The sequence below is a fragment of the Eptesicus fuscus genome, chromosome 3, assembly GCF_027574615.1.
Source record: "Eptesicus fuscus isolate TK198812 chromosome 3, DD_ASM_mEF_20220401, whole genome shotgun sequence".
NCBI classification, from domain to species: domain Eukaryota; kingdom Metazoa; phylum Chordata; class Mammalia; order Chiroptera; family Vespertilionidae; genus Eptesicus; species Eptesicus fuscus.
The window spans coordinates 103437433-103464072 of NC_072475.1; positions in this window are offsets into that span (position 1 = coordinate 103437433).

Below are 26640 nucleotides of genomic sequence, written 5' to 3' on the forward strand. Positions count from 1 at the left end.
TCCAAAATTCCCAGTGGAAAAACCAAAGCAATTCAACAATTGTGAAAAATTTGTATGGGCTCTGAAATTCAGGGAAGGAGACCCAAGGAAAAATCAAGAAATTTCGGCAGAATATATTGCAAGCAGATTAAATTGGAAGAATTCTTGGACAACTCAAATTCACAAACTAACCCAAGTACAGAATAGTAGGGCCTGGAGTAAAAATGGGAATTAGAACAATGGTAGGAGGTTTGGGGAAGGCATTGCAAAGCTAGAGTTGAAAGAGTGAGACTACACTGCATAACTTGTTCCCCGTTTACCTTTAAGTGTAGAATGAATCAAGTAAAATAGGGGCTATGCCACAGCTGGCTTCTGAAGAGACCGACTATGCCAGTTAGAGAACAGAATTATTATCCCAGCAAACAAAGAAGAAATAGACTCTTTTGGCATAAGGGGAAAACTCCCTGATGTGGCTGCCTATGGCTTTAATTCACACCCTACTCTTTTTTTTTTTTTTTATGAGAACATAGTCGTTTTATTTTTATTTTTAAATATATGTTTATTGTTGAAAATATTACAGATGTCCCTTTGTTTTTGTTTTTTTCCCATTGATCCCCTCCACCCCATACCTACCCCTCTCAGGCCTTCACCACGCTATTGTCTGTGTCTAAGACTATGCATATCTATATCTATATATATAAAAGCCTAAGCGACCTTTATGACCTAACAGCTGGAATGACCTGAACGACTGGTAGACCAGTTGCTATGACACACACTGACCACCAGGGGGAAGACACTCAATGCAGGAGCTGCCCCTTGGTGGTCAGTGCACTCCCACAGCCAAGCTCCCACAGTCTCTCCCCCGAGCCAACCTCCCGCAGTCCCTGCCCCCTGCCAGCCAGCCCCCCGATAGGCCTCGATCGCCAGCCAGGACGAGGAACCCCACCCATGCACCAATTCGTGCATCGGACCTCTAGTGTGCATGTAAATTCCCAGGTTAATCTCTCCCCACCACCCCACTACACCTGCCTTTTCTCTGAAATTCATCAGTCTGTTCCATGATTCTATGTCTCTGGATCTATTTTGTTTATCAGTTTCTTTTGTTCACTAGATTCCACATATGAGTGAGATTATGTGATACTTATCTTTCTCTGACTGGCTTATTTCACTCAGTATAATACTCTCCAGGTCCACTCTTTAGAAGTAATTGCCCTATAATTTGGCAAGTAGAGCTAATCCTAACCTCTTTTTTTTTCTCTCTTCTTTCTTCCTTTTCTTCCCTCCATCCTATTCACCTGCTCTCAGGAATGGAAAGAATTCTACCCCTTACACTTACTTAGTTTTTACAGGTAGACTAGTAATAAAATAAGCACAAGACTAGGTTAACAGGAGAAAAACCAATTAATACATGCACACAAAAGATCATAATTTGGTGCTCAGATTACAAAATGAGGCTCAAAGAAATGATCAAACCATGCCCTTTTTATAATTTTTAGACAAAGAAACCATAAGTTTGTGAGAAATTGTCAGGACAAAAAATCAGTTAATGCTCATTAGAAAGGAATCTAATTATGGTTTGAGTATTCATTGATGAGGAATTTAAGCAAAGGAGTAAATTAGGAAAGAGGCAGCAAAATTTGATTATACAGACATTGGCTCTGAATCCTTTAACTCTGTTGATAAGGGCTGTCTTCCAGGTGCAAGGAGGACATCTTTCATATGGGAGACTTATTTCCTGCATTCAGGGAGACAAGGGAGGTCAAGGTGCCCTTCTGGCACCAGTTGCTTATCAAGTAACTTTAATTCCAAAGTATGCCATTGCGGGATGTTTGGGAATGTCCTGTGTTGGGCCCTGACACTACCTTTAGGAGAAAGTGTAAATGAGTAGAAATGTTATTTCTTTACTCTGACCCTTTCTCCTTTCCTTTTGCTTCAAACTGGACTTGTGCAGTCTAAGAGTAGGCTGACTCACCTGCCTCTCCCTCCTGTGAACATCCACTCCCTTCATCATAAGCCCTCAGGACAATGAGTCCCTAGTCAGCATTAAACAATCTTAGAAACAAAACCTGGAGTCGGTTGACCACAGAGAAAGATAACATCTAGGTATCAGTGGTGTTTCAGCTCCAGACCCAGGAAAGCGGAATGACCCCATGGACCACACCCTTGTGAAAGCAGACAGAGCAACATGAGGCTGACATCAGGACCAGATGCAATGATCCCTATCCTAGCACTGACCAATCAATACAGAACATGACCCTAGCCACAACCCTAACTCCCTTAGTCACCATGATTAATGATTTTCCCTCTGTATAACCTATCCCCTAGAAGCCATAGAAAGCCAGGTCTTTGAGCATGAGCCCACCTATAACCCCAGGAATGACACAATTTCCTTACCTTTACTTTCTTTTTTAAAAAATATTTTTTATTGATTTCAAAGAGGAAGGGAAAGGGAGAGAAAGATAGAAATATCAATGATGAGGGAGAATCACTGATCTGCTGCCTCCCGCACACCCAACACTGGGGATAGAGCCTGCAACCCAGGCATGTGCCCTGACCAGGAATCAAACCATGACTTCCTGGTTTATAGGTCGATGCTCAACCACTGTGCCACACCAACTGGACAGTACACCTTTACTTTTTTGGTTGCAAACTCTTTTTTTTTTAATTTATTTTTTAAATATATTTTTATTGATTTTAGAGAGGAAGGGAGAAGGAGAGAGAAATAGAAACATCAATGATGAGAGAGAATCATTGATCTGCTGCCTTCTGCACGCCCCCTACTGGGGCTCGAGCCCACAACCCGGGCATGTGCCCTTGACTGGAATCGAACTTGGGACCCTTTATTCCACAGGCCGATGCCCTATCCACTGAGCCAAACTGGCTAGGGCTGGTTGCAAACTCTTGTTGGTGTTTGGGCTTTGATGAGTGCAGGGAAATAAACACTCAGAAACAAAAGTTATAGTTCTTGAGACGGATTTCAAGGCCTGTGTCTCCAACCTGACTTTCTATCCTCACTCAAATTTGCTACTCCCCACCTGCTACACAAAACATCTAAGAAAATACAGGACCTTTTGAAGAAATGTTTCGATAAAACAGTTTAAACACCATAAACATTTTGCCAACTGTTCTTTTTATATCACTGAAAACTTTATAATGACACTCTATTTTCCAATCACTTATTTTTCACTCAACTATTTCTGACCTTTCTAGTAGCAGCATTTTTATCTACAATTTCCTTAAAAACACCAAGTAGTATTAAATCCCTCATGCACACGTTACCATCTTTATAACTTGTGTTGTCCTCCCCATCCTATAATTCTTTTCCTTTTGAGGAGAAACATGCTTAGCGCTTTCACTCCTATGTTGTTTGTTTAAATATCCCACACTGCTAAATAAAAGATTATTTTTCCAAATGACTTATATTTTTCATAGTTCTCCCTCCCCACCCCCCCCCCTCTCATTTCTGCTTATGATATTACTAGAGGCCTGGTGCATGAAATTCATGCATGGGGGGGTGGGTCCCCTCAGCCCAGCCTGCACCCTCTCCAATTCGGGACCCCTCGGGGGATGTCCGACTGCCGGTTTAGGCCTGATCCCTGGGATTGAGCCTAAACTGGCAGTCGGACATCCCCCTCACAATCCTGGACCACTGGCTCCTAAATGCTCACCTGCCTGATTGCCCCTAAATGTCCCCCCTGCCAGCCTGGTCACCCCCAACTGACCCGCCCACATGCCTGGTTGCCCCCAACTGCCCCTCCCCACTGGCCTGGTCACCTCTAACTGCCCCCCCCCGCTGGACTTGTTGCCCCTTACTGCCCCCCTGCTAGCCTGGTCACCCCCAACTGCCACCTCTGCTGGCCTGGTCACCCCTAACTGCACCCCCTGACAGCATGGTCACCCCCAACTTCCCCCCCCCCCACTGGCCTGGTTGCCTCCAACTGCCCCCCACCAGCCTGGTTGCCCCTTACTGTCCCCCCTGACAGCCTTGTTACCCCCAACTGCCCCCTCTGCTGGCCTGGTTGCCCCACACTGCCCTCCCTGCTGGCCTGGTCACCCCCAACTGCCCCCCTGCCGGCCTGGTCACCCCAAACTGCCCCCCTGCTGGCCCAGTCATCCCACACAGCCTGCTGATCAGTCATTTGGCTGTCCTTCCCTAACGACCCTGCCAGCCTGGTCACCCTACACAGCCTGCTGTTCGGTTGTTACTGTTACTGTGACAGCGTCCTGGAAATTTGCATATTCCTCTATTATTAATATAGATCTCTGCCTGACAATTCCTTGATATTCTTTTCACCTAACTAAATTCTATAGTTTATTCAAGGTGAAGGGTACCAGAACTTGCCATTTCAAAAAGCTTCTTTGGCATGCGGATTATTTTGAGCTAAAGGCAATAGAGCATAATTTCCCCCTTTTGTAGAGGAAATTTGTATTTATAAAGGAAATCTCCATTTGTTCAGAAGTCTCCACACCAGAAAGACAGCTACTCAAGGGAGACAACTCATTGCCTAGGAAACTCTTATCGCTTCCCATAACTTGTCTCTCCCATCCAGAATCTCAACACCTCTTTTCCCTGGTTTAGCCTATGATCCTATCTAATAAAAGAGTAATGTGCAAATTAACCATCACTTCACGATAAAATGGCGGCACCCACAGCCAATAAGGAGGGAATATACAAATTGACGTAACAAAGATGGCGGCACCAGCCAGAGCCACAGAACCGGCTGGAACAGGCGGGAGGCTTGGCTTCCTTGGTCAACCCAGCTGGCTCTGTGGTTGCCACCCAGAAAAAGCCATAGTGGCAGGGCCAAGGTAGAGGTGGTTAGGGGCGATCAGGCCAGGAGGGGAAGGCAGTTGGGGGTGATCAGGCCAGCAGTGGGGGAAGTTGAGGGCAAGCAGGCCTGTAGGGGGCCAGTTGGGGGCAAGCAGGCCAGCAGGGGGGGCAGTTGGAGTGAGCAGGCCAGTAAGGGGGGTCAGTTTGGGGCAAGCATGCCAGCAGGGGGGGCAGTTGGGGCTGAGCAGGCCAGCAGGGGGTGCAGTTGGGGGCGATTAGGCCAATGGAGATTGGGCCTAAACTGGCAGTTGGACATCTCCCAAGAGGTCCCAGATTGGAGAGGGTACAGGCCAGGCTGAGGGACCCCCACCCTGTGCAATAATTTTGTGCACTGAGCCACTAGTGGTATATAAGCATCATTCATTTGACCACCTCATTCTGTCACTTTTTTTGTTTTCAAACTCCCATGCGCATATATATATATATATATATATATATATATATATATATATATGACCTTTCCCCCTGATCTTTATCTGTCTTTTGTCAATTTTATTTTAAGGCCCAGCCATAGAACTTAGGAGGTAGAGAAAGAGGATTTTGTTCCTCCTCTACAAAGCTCCCCCCCCAAAAAAAAAAAAAAAAAAAAAACACCAAAAAAATCTAATGCCCACCCTAAACATTGCTTCCTTTTCAGAGTTTTTCCCTCTTGATGTTTTTAACATGTCACTGTTATAGAAGACTGGAGAAAAACTAAGCAATGCTTAGAGAAATGGAGTTACACTTTATTATTATTACTAGAGGCCTGGTGCATGAAAATTCATGCACTTGGAGGGGGGGTCCCTCAACCCAGCCTGCCCCCTCTCACAGTCTGGGAGCCCTCAGGGGCGGGAGACAACCTGGTGATCAGGGGAAGGCAACACCCCCATCATACCTCTGCTGCTGCCACTGCTGGCCCTGGTTACCTGCACCTCGGGCCAGCCCTGGGCAGCTGGGGGGCTGAGGGGACTGGAGGACTCTGGAGGCAGGTGTGTGAAGTGGCCAGACCCACCTGGGGGCGGGCCCAGCCATGCTGCATGCCTGCCACCCTGGAAGGGCTAAGGGGACTGGGCGACGCCATCTTTGAGGGCGTGACAGTCAATTAGCATATTCCCTCCTTATTGGCTCTGGGTGCTGCCATCTTTGTGAGGGCATGATGGTTAATTAGCATATTCCCTCTTTATTAGATAGGATTATTACGTGCGGGCTCAGAGAAAAATGTCTTTCAAATTTCTGGGCAAAAACATGGAGGAAGCTTTCCCTATTTATATTTTTTCCAGTTCTTTGTCTCCCAAATAAGGGTTTTTCCAGTCCCCTTTGCAAGTTCTTAAAGAGCCCTATGTGCTGGGGTTTTGAGACCTCAACCAAAGGCCTAGCCTGGCGCCAGCACTGATAACTTTGTCTGGGGAAGGTTTATAAACAGGTCTTGCAGGACCAAACAATTAAAGGAGCAGTGGCTAGATTCAGATTGCTAGGCCCCCAAAATGTCTCATTTTCCCCATCACCAGCCCCCTTTGATCCTCAAGCTGATTTTTCAGCCTTGGGGATTCAATAGAAGACTCAAAGCTAGGGAGTAGGGTGTTTAGCTGCTCCAGTTTCTTTTATCTTTATTACCCAAGGGACTGCCTGCCTGTAGTATCTGCTCGGTTAGGTGAAATCCTCACCTGTAGCGACTCCACCCAGGCCCACGCCCTAGGCTTCAAGGCTCACCACAGCAGCCCTCCTACTCGTTGTGACCCAGACTGCATGGGGTTCCGCAGGGACACAGAGGCGCCCTCGTTGCTCCCCTTCTGACCAACCGCCAGTGATGGTGGGGTATGGGCCTGACACTCCAGCGCTAGCTATTTTCAGGGCTACCAAGCAGGATACCAGGCTTTCTCCGTGGCACTCTTATTGGCTTCAAGTCTTCAGAGTTCAGACAGGGCTCTTTAAACATGATATTCCAGCCAAAGTTTTCTGTCAATAAAACCACTATTGGAAACCAGTCTTATTGAATTTATGCAAAGAAATGTATTGTCATGATTTATTTATTAAGTATTGCCAAATTTCGGAGGAATTATATCAAGAAAAAAATATACTGACCTGCTTTAAGATCTTCTGATTTTTCTTGCCAGTCTTTTCTATGGACTCTTCAGAGTAATATTTTTCTAAATGTATTATAACAAAACAGTAACTATTTTTAAATGACAAGAAGAAATTTAAAATGTGTAACCCCCTTCTAGGATAGCTAATATATGGCCATACCAATGGGCTTAGTGTGGGAAACTAGACACTTACCAGTTACTTCTAAAGTCTACTAAAGTCTGTAGACGAACATAGGTCTATAGTAATTAGTGGCAGCTGCATTCAAATCTGCAAGATAATTAAAGGTTAATACAATATTATTAACATAATGAAATATAATATTGGTACTGTGGCCACCGCAGGTAGCCATATCCCTTGCTATTAAACATGACACATGGTAAAGCTATGCAAAACACCTCTGAGGGAGGGCGACTAAATTTCACTATAGACCCTTTTATGCAAAAGTAAACTGTCCTTGACTCTCTGGAGTCAGGTCCATGGATAAGGAACCAATTAAGTTCATCACATAGTTTTCTGTAAGTCACAGTTATCTATTAAGTGCCATTGGCTCCTCTTCACTGGTCACACTGGACATCTGTAGGACTGTGTGTGGAGGACCATCCTTCTTTACTCCAGCTGCAAACGGTCTGTCCAATCTCCCTAGAATGTATTCTGGCACGGGAGAAAGTTGTTTTGCTGTACACAGGCAGCTTAACCCCTATACAACGGGGCTCGCACATCTGCCCAGCAAACTGCAGTCTACAAGTTCAACATGCAGCCTCCAGTCCTCCTAACCTAACAGGGTCTTGGCTAGTCCCTCAGTCAAGACTCCTCCTCTCTGGGAGAGTCTGAAAGTCCTGAGCCACTCTTAGCTCTCTTACTCAGGGAGAATGCCTTCCCTCTTCCCTCTCCAGTTAACCCTGTTTACTGGTTATAGGGCCTTGCCATCCCTGTCTTTCACCACTGCTTGGCTCCTAGTGGCAAGCCAAACACAGCTGGGGCTGCAGGGAGAGACAGTTTGCACATAGCAAAGCACTCCTGCCGTGGTGGCTTGGGCTTCAAGCCCTACTATACTGCCCATCCTCTTTCCAGGCAGCGACCTTGACTTTTCCCACAGGTTTCTTTGTAAGTAAGAACAGGGTATCTGCCCACCCCCGCCAACTGGGTGTCTTTGCCGTGCTGGCTCCCCCTCCTATTGTGAAGGAGAGGAAGACAATTCCCACAGAGAGGAGAAATAGAAACAGCGGGAGTTTCAGAGGAAACTACAGACTGCTTCTGCAGCAGTCCTCCCTCCCAGAGGCTGGGGTCCAACCTGTGGAGAAAAATTACTCTCAGTTGGACTGGAAAAGAAGGCAGAGGATGACAAGGGTGTGCAGGGAAATTTCTTATGGACTGAAAGCCTGGAGGGCCTCCTGAAAGAAAAGACCTTCAATCCAGTCACAGATGCTGTCAGGATCAGGAGTGAGGGAGGAAGGGAAAGACCAAGTTATGTCCTCTAGGAGGATCCTAATAAATAACTGAAAATGGCAAGCCAAACAAGACATACAAGATATATAACCAGGGTAGACGGGGTTCATGAATAGATGATTATAATAATACTAGTTGGATTTCCTTTTAACATTTCTCTTTTTCTTTTTATTATATACATAACTTTTACAAATGTTATACTTTCAAATTAGCCTTTAAACCTTCTTTCTATGTCATATATATATATATATATATATATATATATATATATATATAAAACCATACCTCAGACTTTCTATTATTTTTATTTTCAGTAACTTGTACTGGCCTTCTCTTTCTTTTTTCTTTAAATTGTATTAGAATTCCTTATTCTTAGAAACCTTAATCCTTTAATGCTTACCAAAAAGTAAACAGTCAGCATTTCTTAGATTAACATTTATGAACACACTTTAAATATACTTTTCTTACAAGAAAATACACCTTTAACAAAATAAGAGCAGGCAAATTAAAATGTGTAACATTTTATATTATGTTAGTTTTCTGTTTTGGCCTTCTGTTTTGGCTTATTTTTATGTACACAAATTTTCTGAGCCTTTTAAATAGTTTTATTTAAATTCTTTATTATACCTTAATAACTTTGGGATTTAGTCTTGACTATAGAATTATTTTTTTTTCTAGTAAGGCCAATAAAATATTATGAGATTTTATCTATATGTATTGGAGGGGTTGAGAGAATACAATGGGGCAGAGAAAGATTTATTGTGCTTTGCAGAAAGCTTGTGGCCTTGAGTTCAGCATAGCTCAGATAAGCAAAAATTAAAAAAACAAAAAAAACACAAAAAAAACACAACTATCTCTTCCTGCTCTCCCCACTGATGCCACCCCCTTTCTGCATTAACAATTTACTCTGTCCTTAGCAGGGGAAACAAGGTAAGTGATTTGAGATCCTGTATATTTAGGCTTTTTACACTTAAGGACACATCCTTCTCTCTCTAACAGCTGCTCTCCCTCCCAGATTTTTCCTTCTTCACTCTAAGCCCCTAGAGGATCTCAAATCCTCCTCCTCCTTTACACTTTTGATCTCTCCGACCATCCCCCCATTCCCCAGCCTCAGGCTCCTCCATCTCAGCAGGCTGAGAGCCTACCACCCTACCCAGTGAATCCCATCGCCACCACCCAGTCTCACACCCGCTCTGGAGCAGTTTTTGTCTCTCTTCCTCCCCCAGTCAGGGCGGATGCTGTCCCTAATAGAGACCCATTGTTAATCTATCAGGAAGGGCAGGCAGGTCGCAGGTCTTGGGACCACATGATTCTCTGCTGGCTAGAAGGGCTGAGAAAGGCAGCCCACAAAGCAGTTAATTATGAAAAGTTAGCAGAAATCACCCAGGAAAGTCATAAAAATCTGGCAGTCTTTCTCTCTTGCCTTACACAGGCCATGAGAAAACGCACCAAGCTTAACCCAACAAGCCTTAGCAGGGGAGAAAAGGGTAGTGGTCTAGCCTTTGTTTAAACTTCTCTGGGTTGCAACCTTTACAAATTTTATACCTTTAAATTAACCTTAGAATTTAAAAATTTTTAACCCAATATAACAAAATCATAAATCAGGGAAGAGCAAATTAAAAGTTTTTTACTGTATAAACATAGACAGAAATTTCATTAGTTAAGCGGGCTAATTCCCTCCGTGATAGAGAGCAAGAATGACCTTGAGAAAAAGAATTCTTAGCAGTTGCTTGGGACAGCTGCAGTCTGTCACAGCATTCAGCCTCACCATACACAATTAGGCTTCCCCCTAAAGCGGGGTTTGCCCTATCTTTAAACAAATTAAACAACAGAAAGAGATAGCAAATGCTCTCATATGTACAACCAAATGGAACAAAGTAGCTTTCGCTTCACACAGACTCTCACACTTACATTCATATACCAGACAGTCTGAGTTTTGACTTTTCATGCCTGAACTCAGACTGCACTTCAGCAGACTTGACTCAGTGTTTAAACAGTCCACCCGATTCCTGACTGATTTACCTGAGGAAGTCGTCTGACTTCCTGGGAGGTGATCAAACTCCTCTTCCACTCACTCAGAGTGGGCCTGACTGATTGAGGACCCTACCTTACCGATTCTGTCAAGAGGTCCAGATGTGTCCATCCACTCTCCCCAGATGCCAGCCCGGTCCTGGGCTGAGGTCCCGGAGTGTCTGGAGTCCCCCGGTTCAATTCTGCTAAATCAGCAGAGCAGCGCCTCCTGGAGGCCTATCTGGCACCCCCAGGCCCCAAACCCGGTCCACTCACCAGAGGCCAAAAAGGCCAGCACAGTTGGTTTTGCAGGCAGGGGACCAATAATGTTACAGAAGACCAGAGAAAAAACAAGCAACACTTAGAGAAATGGAGTTACACTTTATTATTATTATTATTATTATTATTATTATTATTATTATTATTATTACGTGCAGGTCCAGAGAAAAATGTCTTTCAAATTTCTGGGCAAAAACATGGAGGAAGCTTTCTCTATTTATAGTTTTTCCAGTTCTTTGTCTCCCAAATAAGGGTTTTTCCAGTCCCCTTTGCAAGTTCTTAAAGAGCCCTATGTGCTGGGGCTTTGAGACCTCAACCAGCACTTATAACTTCGTCTGGGGAAGGTTTATAAACGGGTCTTGCAGGACCAGACAATTAAAGGGGCAATGGCTAGATTCAGATTTCTAGCCCCCACAAATGTCTCATTTTCCCCATCATCACCTCACAAGTGAGTATGAAGTGATAGTTGCTTAATCTCCTCATTATTTCCACTAATAGAGGCTCAAAATTGAAGATCTATTCATAGCAAGATTCTAGAAGTAAAAGTTTTAAGGTTAAAAAGTCCACTTGTGTTACTAATTCATGTTACTCAAATTTCACTCCATTCTCATTTTTATATCCCATTGCCCTTTGTGCCGACTCCCTTGAAACAGTAACATGCACCTTGTCTCTCACTATACACGAAGGAGATGTGACTTTTGAGGCCCTGGCTAATTATCATTCAGGGTTCCTGAATGGGGAAGGAAGGAAGGAAGGAAGGAAGGAAGGAAGGAAGGGAGGGAGGGAGGGAGGGAGGGAGGGAGGGAGGGAGGGAGGGAGGGAGGGAGGGAGGGAGGGAGGGAGAAAAAAGGGATGAAGAAAAAATGGAGAAATGAGAAACTATAAGGGAGGAAAAAGTTTTCCTTGACACTCGTGTGATGTTACTGGATATGAAAATTAAACTGACAAAGATTAACCAAATAAAAACATACAAATATATTTAATATAAGTTTTATGTGACATGAGAGACTTCATAAGGAAAAGAAAACCCAAAAAAACAGTTAGACTGAGGATTTTATGCTAAGTTTGCTGAGGAGTGCAGTCATGGAGGAGTGTGACAGATTAAGGAGTGTGAGGTAAGTGTAGCAATTTGGGAAACTTAGCAAGGCCTGTTTGTCAAGATTCTTCTTGGCATCCCTTTGTCTCTGGAGAGTAGGATTTTCATTCCACTCAGCACAGGGAGGGCACTCTCATATGAGAATTTTCTAGCCGTTTCAGGAGAGAGGGATAAGGATATGGGGAAGGTCAGAATGACCTCCCTGTTTCTGCCATTTTCTCAAACTCCTTCAGTTTAAAATATTCAATATGTCAAGGTGCCACTTTGGAGTCGTGGGTCTTAAACTTCATAAGAACCATTCTATTCAAAATTCTAAATAGCTTATCCATCTAAACTTTGAGTTGAGGGAGAAGTATATAATCAAATTTCCACCCACAAAAAGAGTTAAATTTTTTTCTCTTCCAAGAGGCTTCTGTTTACTACATTGCAGCAAACTTTTGTATATGGAATTGCTCTTAACAGGAGGAAGCCTGCTTCTCCACAAACACTGGTTTATAGATTCTATTTTATTTCTGTGACTGTAAATCAGCTCTGTGAATCACTGTGGATGGTCAATAAACAAGAGCTGAACTGTGAGCTCCCTGAGGACAACTGTCTCTTATTCAGTGATATTTCCCGTGAACCTCATAAATACTAAATGGGCAAGATTACCCATATTTAATTGAGAATACATTGTTGTTAATTCTCTTAAGACCAATGGAGCATATGCTCTTTCAATGTCCATTCACACGACAAATTGTGGAAAGGAGAACACATCTCCAAATTGCTAATTTGATTCTTTTTGCTAGTAAATGCATGGACAAAGCCTAAGAAAACACTCTCCTTTGAGTGCTGTTTGCCTCAGATCAATAATATGCAGAAAATACAATCACAAGACAAATGAATATTATATTGCCTTTGACCACAGCACAAAAAGAAATAGATTTCTTTTGTCAAAAACAAAACAAAACAACAACAAAACTTTTGTCAAAAACAAAACAAAACAAAACAACAAAACAAAAAAACAACTACTCTCAGTTCAAACGCTTTGCTTTTAGAAGGCTGTGTTAGGTGCCTCCCATAGTTGTTTCTATCATATACTAGCAATGGCTAAGACTGAGATGTTCTCAAATGAGAATGAATGTTTAGGAAGCACAGACCTACATGCCCTTATGATTTGTTAATTTATTAAAAAACATTGTATTTTCTGGAAAAACAAAGTGAGGACTCTGACATGCTCCTAATGTTTTGTGGTTTGTTTGTCAAATTGACTCAGAGCCTCCCTCACTTTTTGCTTTCTTACCCTATACCATGATTTAATCTCAGGTTTAGTTTAAATGATTAATTGCTGAGCACAGGAGACTTGGTTGGAAAGTTTGTAAGGAGGACATTCTGAACATGAAAGTTTGGCTGAAGTCAGCTGCCCCTAATTGTTCCTTGACCTTTCCAAACAAGTCTGTGTATGTGCAGACCCTCGGGTGTTTACTGGAATCTTTATGCTTAATCTTTAGGTGTCCTTGCTTAAAGGACACTGCAGACACATGTGTCCTCCCAACATTATTTACCCTACTGACTGTATCTAAAGGATAAACTATCTCAAACTGCTGTTACAATAAAAGCCTGAAGAGGCAGGCGATTGAGGCTGTTTGGTTCCTTTATCCAGACAGTCCCTTAGCCCTCTCTTTCACAGCAATCGTGTGTCAGAGTAATCATTCATCCATTGCTCAGGGTCTGCTGGTCAGCCTCAGCAAATTGTCTTAGAAAGCTCATAAATAAGTTTTAAGGTTTATTAAAACATCAAATATAAGTGAATCACTCTCCTGGATGCTTTACATATTCTATCCAATTAAGCCCTTAAACAATCCTTCTGTGGCTTTTGCTTTTATTACTATTTGAACTCAAAGAAATTAAGAGTTGAGATCAAGCAACTGCACCTCCCTGCACCCAATTCCTAGTCAAACAAATCAGAAGTCATGTATTGGAAGCCCCATCAGAGTTTATGATCTTCCCCTTATACCAGACCTTACCTCCATGGTACCTTCAAATGGCATCTTACCTAATAATAGACAAACATGTAAGTTGACCGTACCTTCGCTATACCCATAGCAAATCAGAGTGACTATGCAAATTAACCCAAACAAGATGGCAGTTAATTTGCATACATAGGCGCCCAGCGCCTGTGTCCCAGGAACATCCTGGCACCCAGGTCACTGTGAGGTAAGGCCTGGGCAGGAGTGGACCCCCAGCAATCGATCGCAGGGAGCTGGGTCTCCGCTCCTGCTCAAGGCCAAAGGAGCGGACACCCTTCGATTGCAGGGAGCAGGAGCGGACCCCCAGCAATGAATCACAGGGAGCTAGGGGTCCGCTCCTGCCCAAGGCCGAAAGCCTCCAGCAGAGGCTTTTGGCCTGGGGCAGAAGCAGACCCCCTGTGATAGATCGCAGGGAGCTGGGGCTCTGCTCCTGCCCTAGAGGCTTTAGGCCTGGGCAGGGCCCAGCCTGCGATTGGTGTGAACTATAGAGGAAACACCTTTTCTGACTGCACATTGGCTAAGCTCCCTGTATGCCACTGGTAATATTCTTAGTAACTTGGGTAATAAGAATCCAAAAAGGTGATCTAGGGTTTTTCCACCACACTTCTGGAGAAAAAAAACAAGGTCCACTGCTGGAGGGCTAAGAAATGTCATATCCTGCCCTAGCTGGTTTGACTCAGTGGATAATGCCTCGGCCTGCCGACAGCAGGGTCTGGGTTGGATTCTGATCAAGGGCATGTACCTAGGTTGCAGGCTCCTCCCTTGCCAGGGCCCAGATCAGGGCTCATGCAGGAGGCAACCAATCAAAGTGTTCCTCTCATTTTGATGTTTCTCTCTGTCTTTCCCTTTCTCTTCCACATTCTCTAAAAGTCAATGGAAACATATCCTCAGGTGAGGATAAAAAAAATAAAGAAATGCTTATCCTATGAAAGACACATCTTGAAAATGCCTAAAGAAAGTTGTCATTTTTTTTTTCGTGAAGGGATTGGAGTCCGTATTGATGAAAACACCTTAGTGGCTGCGGTGACTGGCAGTGGCTGCAGCAGCGGGGTGATGGGGCTGGCTCCTTCCCCTGATCAGCCCGGTTGCCTCCCACAAAGGGAGGCCAGACTGTGGCTTAGGCCCGCTCCCCATGGTGAGTGGGCCTAAGCCATCAGTAGGACATCCCCTGAGGGCTCCCAGTATGTGAGAGGGGGCAGGTTGGGCTGAGGGACCCCCCACCCTCAGTGCATGAATTTCGTGCACCGGGCCCCTAGTCCTTTTATAAAGCATGGTCAAGCTAGTGATTTTTCTTCACCTAACCCCATCCCCAAGAAGAATTCCAAAAGGTATGAGAGCAATTTGCCTTATTCCTTCAATCTCTCAGTTGAACTAACCTCAAAATAAGTCCAACCAAGAACTTGGTTTATTCAAAAGCTCTGTGCCAGCTGAGGAATTATATGACCTGAGTTCCATCCACCCCTGACTCTAATTGGCTGTGTAACCTACACCAAATGGCTCAACTTCTCTTAGCCTCATGTCCCTCATTTTTAAATGAGAAGGTTAATCATCCATTGCAATAGGATATTTCCATTTGATTTACAATGGAAATCCTAAGAGAGTAGGTGTATTTTGTAACTTTCTAAAATTAGCATTTAATCAGTAAATTGCAAAGTAAAGGCATTGCCTACAATCTTAAAAAAAAAAAAAAGTATAGTCTCTCAAGTGAAATTTAATGTCATTTGGATTATGTTCCCCAAAATATCCCTTTTTTAAAAAATATAATTATTTAAAAAGAAAAACTCATTAACATGTTTTTGTTTTTTCAGCTGGCATTTAAAATGTTCTGCTTCTATGCTGTAATGCCTATAACTGAAGCCTACCAAAAGAGAGTGGATTCCTTAAGATGTTCCAAGCACAGCAGCACTTTAGCTATCAGAAAATAATAAATCGGGAATGACAGATAGTGCTGACTATGGTGAGTTCATGGTGAGAATGGTAAGGGCTTAGCAGCTTCCCATTAAATTAATGAGAATCCCCGGGCTTTTGGGACAGCAGGAGTGAGCAATATAATGGAGACAGCTAAACACCATTCTACCACCCTGGGAATGAAAGGCAAAATTGAAAGAACACCCAATTCAGTTAAGTGTTTGGCTTTCCATGAAATTTACCCCCTAAATCGGGCTGTTATTGCATTATTCCCTCAGTTTGGTTCTTAAGATCAGAAGCAGCTAAAACAACCTTTTAAAGGTATTTTGTGTTGTTTACACCTTATTTCCTGAGTACATAAGAAATAAAAATACAAGAAATCCCTTCAGATTTCTAAAACTGTCTAATAAAGGTATCTTTTAAAATTGAATTCATAAAGTGGGATTTTTAAAATGGTTTTCTTGCTTTTATCACCAGCAATTCTTTGGTCTACTATATAAAGGAGGGTATAGCAATTAAAGATAAACCAACCAACCAACTAGACTCTCATTGTGGGCTCTATCCTGAGAGTTAGGAACTGGGCAAGTTGTGCTACAAGCAAACTGTGCAGCCAGGAAACACGCACTCCTCTCCCATGGCCTCATTCACTTTGTTGGTGTGATGCTTGATTTGATCAGATGATGAATAAGTTTTTCCAGCACTTTAAAATACTCTGCTCTCTTTTTGAAAATAAAGAGAGAGAGATGGTTAATGAGCAGGTAGCTGATACTATTGTTGAAAACAAATATTTCAGGATTTATATATTGAGGGCATAGATTTTTTCTATAAATAGGAAGAGTATTCTCTACTATCTATTTTGCTATTACTGAAAATACAAACTGTAATCCATGAGAACACCATTTACGTATTAAAAAGGAGGCACCCAGAATCTCTTCACATTGCTGTTGCTGATATTCCTCACCATGTTCAGTCAACATCGATCAACTCATCTTGACACAGCTTTTTTTTCCTGATTTACTTTAGTCCATCATTTTCCTCTCTTAACTCCTGAGAAAAAAATCCTTAGAAATTATTTGAAATAGGTCATTTCTTATAATCTTTTTAAACATAGATCATGCAGTGACTGCATTTCCATTTAGTAGATTAATCCTCTATGTCTTTTCTAATTTCTTAGACTGCCTTGTCTTCTCATTAACATCTTACCCAGAGAATGGAAGTTTAAAGAAAGCTGTTGAAGACTGAAGATAATTTATAGGTTCAGATTAAAATTTTAAAATTATTGAAACCTATAACATTTACATTCAGATATACAAAAGGGTTTGTTAAATCTGTGTGACTTCTCAAAGAACTCAAGCCCCAGGGAAATAATAACAAGAAATTGTAACATGCAAAGTTTCTCTGTAGTTTTTTATAAAAGTCTAAAAGAAAGGAAATAGCAACCTTAATACCTACTACTTGCCAAGCATTTTACATGTATTAGCTTGTTTTATCTCATACTAGAAGCCTGGTGCACAAATTCGTGCATGAGTGGGGTCCCTCAGCGTGGCCTGCAGGGATTGGGCTGAAAACAGCAGTCCAATGCCGCCTGCCACTCCTGCCTGCCTCTCCCGCTTATCCTGGCCCCACTGTGCCTGCTGCAGGCTAGCACCCTGTCAGTCCTGATCAGGAGAGGCTCACGCTGCTGCAGCAGGGCTCGCCAGCCATGAGCCCTGCATCTGGTGCCCATCCCAAGGGGGGTATGGAGGGAGCCAGGGCACGATCAGCCCTCTGGGCAGACAGTGGGACACCCTTGCCAGCCCAGGATGTGGATACGTCCCGCTGACATTCGCGCTGGTTTTCGGGAGCCACCTGGCAGCTGCTTTTATATTGTTTCTTCCTTATGGAGCATCTAGGGAGGAGAAGAGGCCACGGTGCCCAAGGCCAACTTCCAGAAGGCCAGTGGGGATGTCAGGATTGTGCTGGTGGCGCCGGTCGATCAGTGCCTGGCCTGTTCTCTGGAGATTGGACCTGCAGGACTACTAAGGGAGTGAGTGGCTGCTGCCAGGCTGGTGGGCCACCAGGCCACTGGAATGGGTTGGTCAGATTAGCAGCACTCCCACTGTGGGAGTGCACTGACCACCAGGGGGCAAGCTCCTGCATTGAGCGTCTATCCCTTGGTGGTCAGTGCATGTCATAGCCACCAGTCGACCAATTGTTTGGTCACTTTTTTATATATATAGACTAGAGGCCCAGTGCATGAAATTCATGCATGGGGTGGGGGGGTCCCCTCAGCCCAGCCTGCACCGTCTCCAATCTGGGACCCCTCTAACAATCCAGGACTGCTGACTCCCAACTGCTCGCCTGCCTGCCTGCCTGATTGTCCCTAACCACTTCTGCCTGCCAGCTTGATCACCCCCTAACCACTCCCCTGCCAGCCTGATCCATGCCTAACTGCTCCCCTGTCGGCCCGATTGCCTCCAACTGCCCTCCCCTGCAGGCCTTGTCCCTCCCAACTACACTACCCTACAGGCCGGGTTGCCCTCAACTGCCCTCCTCTGCCGGCCCAGTCACCCCTAACTGCCTTCCCCTGAAGGCTGGTTCCCCCCCAACTGCCCTCCCCTGAAGGCCTGGTCCCTCCCAACTGCCCTCCCCTGCCGGCCTGGTCCCCCACAACTGCCCCCCTCTGCCAGCCCAGTCACCCCCAACTACCCTCCCCTGCAGGCCTGATCACCCCCAACTGCCCTCCCTTGCAGACCTGGTCTCTCCCAACTGTCCTCCCCTGCAGGCCTGATCACCCACAACTGCCCTCCCCTGCTGGTGGCAGCCATCTTGTGTCCACATGGAGGCGGCCATCTTGTGTGTTGGAGTGATGGTCAATATGCATATTACCTCTTTATTATATATGGAGGATTAGCCCTAAGAGTTTTTACTGTAAGTTCTGATTTAAATAAAGAAACTGAACCTAAGCAAAGCAAAGTAATGAATACATGGCCTTACAGCTAGTTAACAACAGAATCAGAATTTCCACTTTGGTCTTTTATGGTTCTAAAACTGTTACTCTTTTTTTCACTGTATATCACTGCTTCTTTTGCAAAAACCTATTAGGTAATCCCCTTTTTATTTTTCTTTTCACTTTTCTTTCTCTCTCCCTGTTTAAGCTCAAGGTGAAGGTTTTCATTTCAGCTCTTTCCCACCTGTCAAGAGTCTGAAACTAATAACAAACTGTCATTTTATTATTAAAGTTAGCATTAATTTACAACTATGTGGCATTAGCTCTTGCAAACATCTTCCTATTTAATATATGTTAGGGTTAGGTACTATAATAATTGTTCACAGATTTGAAAACTGTGGTTCAAGGAGATTTAGCAAATTGTCTATGGTAAAACTGATAGATTTTCTGAAGAAAAAAATTCAATTCTGCAAGAAAAGGTCAATGGGGGAAAATGGAGACATATATAATACTTTCAACAATAAATCATTTAAATTTAAAAAATTTAATTCTGTATCTGTCTCTTAGGTACTATGAAGAAATCTAAGACTAAGGAAGGAATGTAAGGTAACATTTATTTTATTTCAGTTAGGAGGGATGTAATTATATTCAATTAACATTTTTAATTGGTTGTCTATATTTACTCTAAAAAAGTCCCTCTAACATTTTGCTCTTCACAAAACTACTTGTTCTATACCTAATAGAAACAAAAAAGAACCATCAAACCAAATGCCACTGATATGATACACTACTGCCATCCAGTGGCCATCAAAGAAAAGAAATTGCAAATGATTCATGGATGTAAATGACCATTAGTGCATTTATTTAAATATGAAATAAAATGTTGAGATTGAAGGAAAATGTTTGAGTAGTAAAGTTCAATTTTATGACCTATCTTGGATATGAGCCTTCTCAAAGTAAATAAACTGGCTCTGTGTGTTATGATATAACTAGAGGCCCAATGCATGAAATTTGTGCACGAGTAGGCCTTCCTTCCCCTGGCTGCTGGCACTGGCTTCCCTCTGGCACCTGAGACTCAGGCTTCCCTCGCAGCCCTGGCTTTGTTCAGAAGGTCATCTGGAAGGACGTCTGGTCTAATTAGTATATTACGCTTTTATTATTATAGATGTTAGTATTAGAGGCCTTTAAACAATTTTTAAACATAAATAAAAGGAACACATTTTGTGCAATTGCAAATTTTTCTTTCAATTTTGTAAACTTTTTGGTACAACACATTTTTATTAGCATGTTTCAAAAACGTTTGAAATGGCATGTGTGAATGCAGAGTGGAGCTTGGTGATTGATACATATACTGGTTTTTGGTCCTCAGGGCATGGATGCTACTACTGAACACAGCATCTTGAGTTTGTTCAGAATTAAAAATAAGGAAATCAGAGGCATGTAGATTAATGTGCACACTTTAATTTTTTATTATTTGTTGGATTTTTGTTTCTATGTTTGTTCATTTTTCTTCCTTATCTGTTGGCTTATTTAAACCACTGATGCCAAAGACATATGTTCATAACAAAGGGCAGAAGCTAGAGTGGTTGGATTCAAATATGTTTAGAATCATAAGTTTAAGAAGATCAAAATTACAACTACACTACAGAATAACCACCTGTCAAGAGTCTGAAACTAAGAACTACCTGAAATTGAGCTGAATGGAAGTCCTACAACTAGGGAATTAAAGAAGTCACATCAAGACGCTAGGAGAAGTGGAGGCACAGAACAGGCTGGTCTCACACCAAGGTGTGGTAGATGAAAATTGGGAGGGATATTTTGGCTCCAGAGGTTCCCCCCCTAGGGGTGAGGGGTCCCAACCCCAAACCAGGCCTCCAGAAAAGGATTCTAGTGGCAGGAAGAGAAGTCCCCATAACTTCTGGCTGTGAAAACCAGTGAGGTTCAAGGCAGAGGGAGAAGGAAGCTGCTGGAATCCCAGGCAGTTCCTTTTAAAGGATCCACATTTGGACTTACTCTGACTCGCTCCCTCTAAGCTCCAGCCCAGGGCAGCAGCTCAAAAGGTACCAGGGACATACAGGAAGACACTGAATTGTCTGGCATCATGAGAGAGCTGGAGGGGCAGCTTTCTCCCAGACAGAGTGCTGGCAGAGGTCATTGTTCCTTTTCTGAGACCTTCCCCATAGACCCTGTAGGCAGGTGCCATATCTGTTTCCGTCACCAGGTTCAAATTGCTTTCCCCACCCTGGTGATTCTCTGAGACTCTGCCTTACTCAATCTACAAGCCTACCCAACTGATTTTACTGGTTTTTCCATACAAATGGTCTGTCTTAGCTCATGATTCAAACTTTCTTAAAATCTTTCAAACAAGAAGCATCTGGACTCAACATGTCCGGTACCTCAGAGTAAGCAGCACTAGACCTGGCACTAGCAGTAACTAACCTTGGTTAGCAGCTTGGCCTTGCCTGGGCATCTCCAAGCCCAGCACAAGTAGCAGCCATCAGCAGATCTCTTAGTAGCTTATGCGGGGTAGCCCTGGGCAGAACACAGCTGGTGGCTGACCTTGACCTGCACCTCCCCAGAGGTCCCAGAGCTAGCTTACTCAGTAGACAGTTTCAGAACACATCAAAGTACTACCCAACCACCTCCACAAGCAACATATTTAAGGAGAAGATTCAGTATGCACCAGAGCCCCCTGAAGTAGATCTGGCTCCATGGAGTGGGCCCCTGCACAGCTGATCCTACAGAATGGTGGTGGCCAGTGGTCACAACCAGTCCCTGCAGCCAATCAGCCTTGGTATAAATCCCTTCCATAGACATGCCAACAGCAATCAATGCTCAACTGCAGCAGGAGGGTGAATACATGGGGCAGTGGGGGGCCCACACCTGGAGTGTTGAGCTTGGGTGATCATGGAGGCTTGCCACCTACCACATTGGGGCACTCTAATAAGTGCAAGAAACATAGCAGTTCTACCTAATACACAGAAGCAAACACAGGGAGGCTGCCAACATGAGGAGACAAAGAAACATTAAAAAACAAAATTCCAGAAAAAGAACTAAACAAGATGGAGATAAACAATCTACTACATTCAGAGTTCAAAACACTGATTATAAGGAGGTTCAATGAATTTAGTAATAATTTTTTTAAAAAATATATTTTATTGATTTTTTCCAGAGAGGAAGGGAGAGGGATAGAGAGCTAGAAACATCGATGAGAGAGAATCATTGACCAGCTGCCTCCTGCACACCCCCTACCAGGGATGTGCCCGCAGCCAATGTACATGCCCTTGACCGGAATCGAACTTGGGACCTTTCAGTCCGCAGACCGACGCTCTATCCATTGAGCCAAACCGGTTTCGGCATTAGTAATAATTTTAACAGCATAAAAAATGACATGGAAACCATAATAAATAATCAGTCAGAAAGGGAAAATATACTTTCTGAAATAAAGAATAATTACAGAGAATCAACAGTACAGCAGATGAAGATGAGAATCAAATCAGTAATTCGGAATGTAAGGAAGCAAAAAACACCCAATCAGAACAGCAAAAAGGAAACAAAACAAAAAAATGAGGATACTATAAGGAGACTCTGGGACAACTTAAAGTGTACCAACATTGTGTCATGGGAGTGCTAGAAGGAGAGAGAGAGAGAAAAAAAATTGAAACCCATTTGAATAAATAATAACAGTAAGCTTTCCTTACCTGATGAAGAAAATATACATACAAGTTTAGGAAGTTTAGGGAGTCCCAAACAAGATGAATCCAAAGAGGTCCACACCAAGACATTGTATAATTAAAATGTCAAAGGTTAAAGATAAAGAACGAATCTTAAAAACAGCAAGAGAAAAACAGTTATCTACAAGAGAGTTCCCATAAAACTTTCAGGTGATTTCTCAACAGAAACTTTTCAGGCCAGAAGGGATTGGCAAGAAATATTCAAAGTGATATAAAACAGGGACCTATAACTAAGAAGATTACCCAGTAAAGCTATCATTAAAAATATAAAGATATTCTCAGACAAGAAAAATCCAAAGGAATTCATTTATCACCACCAAACCAGTATTACATGAAATGTTAAAGGATCTTCTTTAAGAAGTAAAATGATTTAAAATGTGAACAATAAAATGGCAATAAATACATATCTATCAACAATTTAATCTAAAACACAAAATAATGAATAAGCAGAACAGAAACAAACTCATAGGTACAGTGAACATTTTGACAGTTGTTAGATGGGAGAAGTGTTGGGGGAATTGTGAAAAAGGTGAAGGGATTAAGAAGTGCAAATTGATTGTTACAGAATAGTCAAAGGGATGTAAAGTACAGCATAAGGAATATAGTCAATAATAGTTTAATATCTATGTATGGCATCAGACGGGTGTGAGATATTTCAGGATGATGACTTAGTAAGTTACATAATATCTAATCACTGGGTTGTACACCTGAAATTAATTATTGTATGTCAACTGAAAATTAACAAATGATTTAAATGGAAAAAAGGAATCATAAGGTGGAAGAACCTCTGATGACCTTATTTACCAAATATTTATTGAGTTTATTGAAGAAGTGCTGCACATGTAGTAAATACAGCACAGTCTTTCCTTCAAAGTAATTACTGTTCACTACAGAAATACAAATATACAAATACAATGCAATATTCACAATGTTAGGAACAGACGAGGAACTGTCTCCTTATTCATAAGAAGCCAGCAAGTGCTTCACACATGGTAAAGACTCAATTGTTGTTAGATGTTGGATGAATGACTCAAGTAGTGTAATTAAGGTAAGCACAAGGTGATAATAGACCTCTGACTATAATTTGAGAGGTTACTGGAGGCTCTGGAAGGGGAAACTAGGCTAAGGTGTGATTAGTCATAAGTAATCAAAATAGGAGGGTGGAATAAAATGTTTCATACAGAGATCAGTAGATGGAAAGGTCTTGAGTTGACACTAGAATTATCTAATTCAAGTCATTCAAAAAGTAAGAAAACTACAGTTAAATAACGATAAAAGTCACATGATGTGAAGTGTCACAACCAAGTTTAAACTGGGTCTTCCAATGTCCTCTCTAATTTTCTTTGATCTTATTAGTGCAACTATGAATGAACTTTTCTTGGTGGGGGTGGGCTTCATATGTGATTGTAGTAAAAATAGAAATAAACTAAAGAAAAAGTCATGTTAAAGAAAGAATCTACAGAACTCAACTTGTTGGGGAGCACAGGAGACTTGGTAGAAAAGCTTGTAAGGAGGATATTCTGAGAAAAGGGAAGTGTGTGGGAAGCTGTCTGCCCTGTTTATCAGAATTCTGACTTGGAGTGTCAAAGGTGGCACCCCTAATTATTCCTTGACCTTTCCAAACAAGTCTGTGCATGTTCAGACCCCCAGGTGTTTACTGAGTCTTTATGTTTAATCCCTGGATGCCCTTGCCTAGAGGACAATGCAAACACATGTGTCCTCCCAAGATTATTCACCCTACTGATTGTATCTAAAGATAAAAATTCCAATAAAGGCTAACAAGGCAGGCAATTGGAGCTGCACAGCTCCTTCAGCCAGGCCATCCCTTAGCCCTATCCCCCACAGTGAAACTGTGTCAGAGTAATCTGTTCATCTGTCATTCGGGGGCTGCTGGCCGGCCCCAACAAGGTGGTGCCCTGTGTGAGGAGCCCCACCATCTATAATAATAAAAGCATAATATGCTAATTAGACTGGACTGGACGTTCTTCCGGGTGTCCTTCCAGACGACCTTCTGAATGAAGCCAAGGGAAGCCTGGGTCCTGGGTGCCAGAGGGAAGCTGGTGCTGGCAGCCGGGGAAAGGAAGGCCTACTCTTGCATGAATTTCATGCATCAGGCCTCTAGTCAACTAATAATTGGACACAGATGAACACTGAGGGTGTTATGCTTACAAGTAAAGGGACAAAGAAATAAGAAGAAGCAAAAATGAACTGAACCATCAGCTGAACCTTTAGTGTTTTGTCTGTTAGCTGTACACCAATTCATTAATGTTGTTATTGTTTATATATTCTTGTACAGAATAACAGTAAACTTTCCTACTGGACAGAATTTCATTGTTGATGACAATGGAAACTAAGTTTTCTACATAGTTAAACAATTTAATTTAAACTGACTCAAGATTAAACTAGTTGTAAGAAAGTCCACATAGGAGTACTTGAAAGATAAAACAGAGTGATTAGATCAGAGGGCAAATCACTACCATCATCACCAAATTCTTAAGGAGCATCTTCTGAGAGCTGGATATTCTTTCCTTCACAGACTATTTTGCTCTGGATTTTGCCTTATGTGAACCTAGTTTCTGTAGGATGTGGTCTTATAAAGGAAAAGAATCATCTACTACAGTGACTGAAACGTTAGCATGCATTAAAAACATCTGGAGGCTTTGTAAAGACACTGCTGAGCCCCATCCCTCAACCGTATCCTGGTTCAGTAGGTCTTACAAGGGGGCAAGAATTTGCAGGTAACAAAAATTTGCTGATGCTGCCGGTTGGTAGACCACACTATGGGATCCATGGATCTACTAATTTACTAGCATCTCTGAGCACATATTGGCAAGGAGATGACACGCTGCTTTGGGAGAAGAGAAATTCATATCACAGATGCTTCTTGGAATACAAATGCACAGAAAGACTGATTTTGTCCCTAGTTAAATAGGGATTTGTTCATTGATTTTTTTTTTAAAGTAGGACTTGGAGCACTTTTAACTCAAAATCCTTTTTCCAGATTTACTTTCAGATTATAACATTTGTATGTGGGGAAAGCGTCTAGAAATAAAAATAGCTCAAGGAAATAGTTATTCCTTGATGTTTATTACTATAAATTTTGTATATTAAAGTTTGCATGTGTGAAATATTTAATCATTCAAACCTCAATTATCAATAGAACTGCTTCTCCAAATCTGCAACATTCTTACTTTCAGTATGAAACTAATAATTTAGAGTTTGAGGAAAGGCAATTTAAGGTGAGATATTAAAAACTGGAACATTTTTCCCATTTTTTTAGTTTGATGTCTTAAAATTTATAATTAAAAGCAAACGTATTGTGCCATTTTCTCTAATGGGAAGGTTGGAGGCATGAGAACTGTCTTGACCACTTCAAAGGAGCTGCTAAGACCCACTTGCCAGGGTCCATGATCAAACCTGGATTCCATAAAACTGAATTTCAGATGGGTGGTAAGTTAAGCCATACCTCAGAAACTGAATTTGTTTCTCATAAAGCTTTAGTGATAAAACTTGAGATAGTCCATAAGTTGAACTGACCCCAATTCTTCTACTAGTCAGAACTACCCAAGTGACTCCCTATCAATGATTTGAGGTCCTATCTTCAAACAACTTAAGGATCAATTTGATGCCAGCTGAGTGAGTGATCAGATACAGCTGTTTTCTTCTTTTTGTTCCTTAGGTACGGAAAGTTGTTTTGATTACATTGCTCATTACATGGTACACTTCATTCTTGCAAAATGTCTCTTGTTTTTTATTCTTCCTTTCCATCACTACTCTTATTTCCTTCATGGAATGTGGCAAGTGCTACAAACCAGGACTTTTCTTTCTTATCTTTTTTTCCCCCCTCTTTGAAGATCTGGTTTTCATCAACATATCAACAGTTCTAATCCTAGGTGTCTTTACTTGTATTTTGAAAAAATCTCTACACCTCACAAAACCTCAAATCTCCATCAGAAGAATGAGGAATATGATGGTTAATTTTATGTGTGCACTTGACTGAGTTACAGGATGCTCAAGTGTTTGGTTAAACATTATTCTAGGTGTTTCTGTAGGGGTGTTTATGGATGAGATTGATGCTTAAATCAACAGACTGTGGAAAGCAGATTGCCCTCCATAATGTGGGTGAGCCTCGTCATATCAGTTGAAGGCCTGTGTAGAACAAGCAAGAGAAAAACATCAGTGTGAGAGGGACACTTCAATTGGTTGCCTCCTGCATGAGCCCTGACCTGGGAGGAGCCTGCAACCTAGGTACATGCCCTTGATCAGAATCGAACCTGGACCCTACGGTTGGCAGGCCGAGGCATCATCCACTGAGCCAAACCCACTAGGGCAGGATATGACACTTCTTAGCCCTC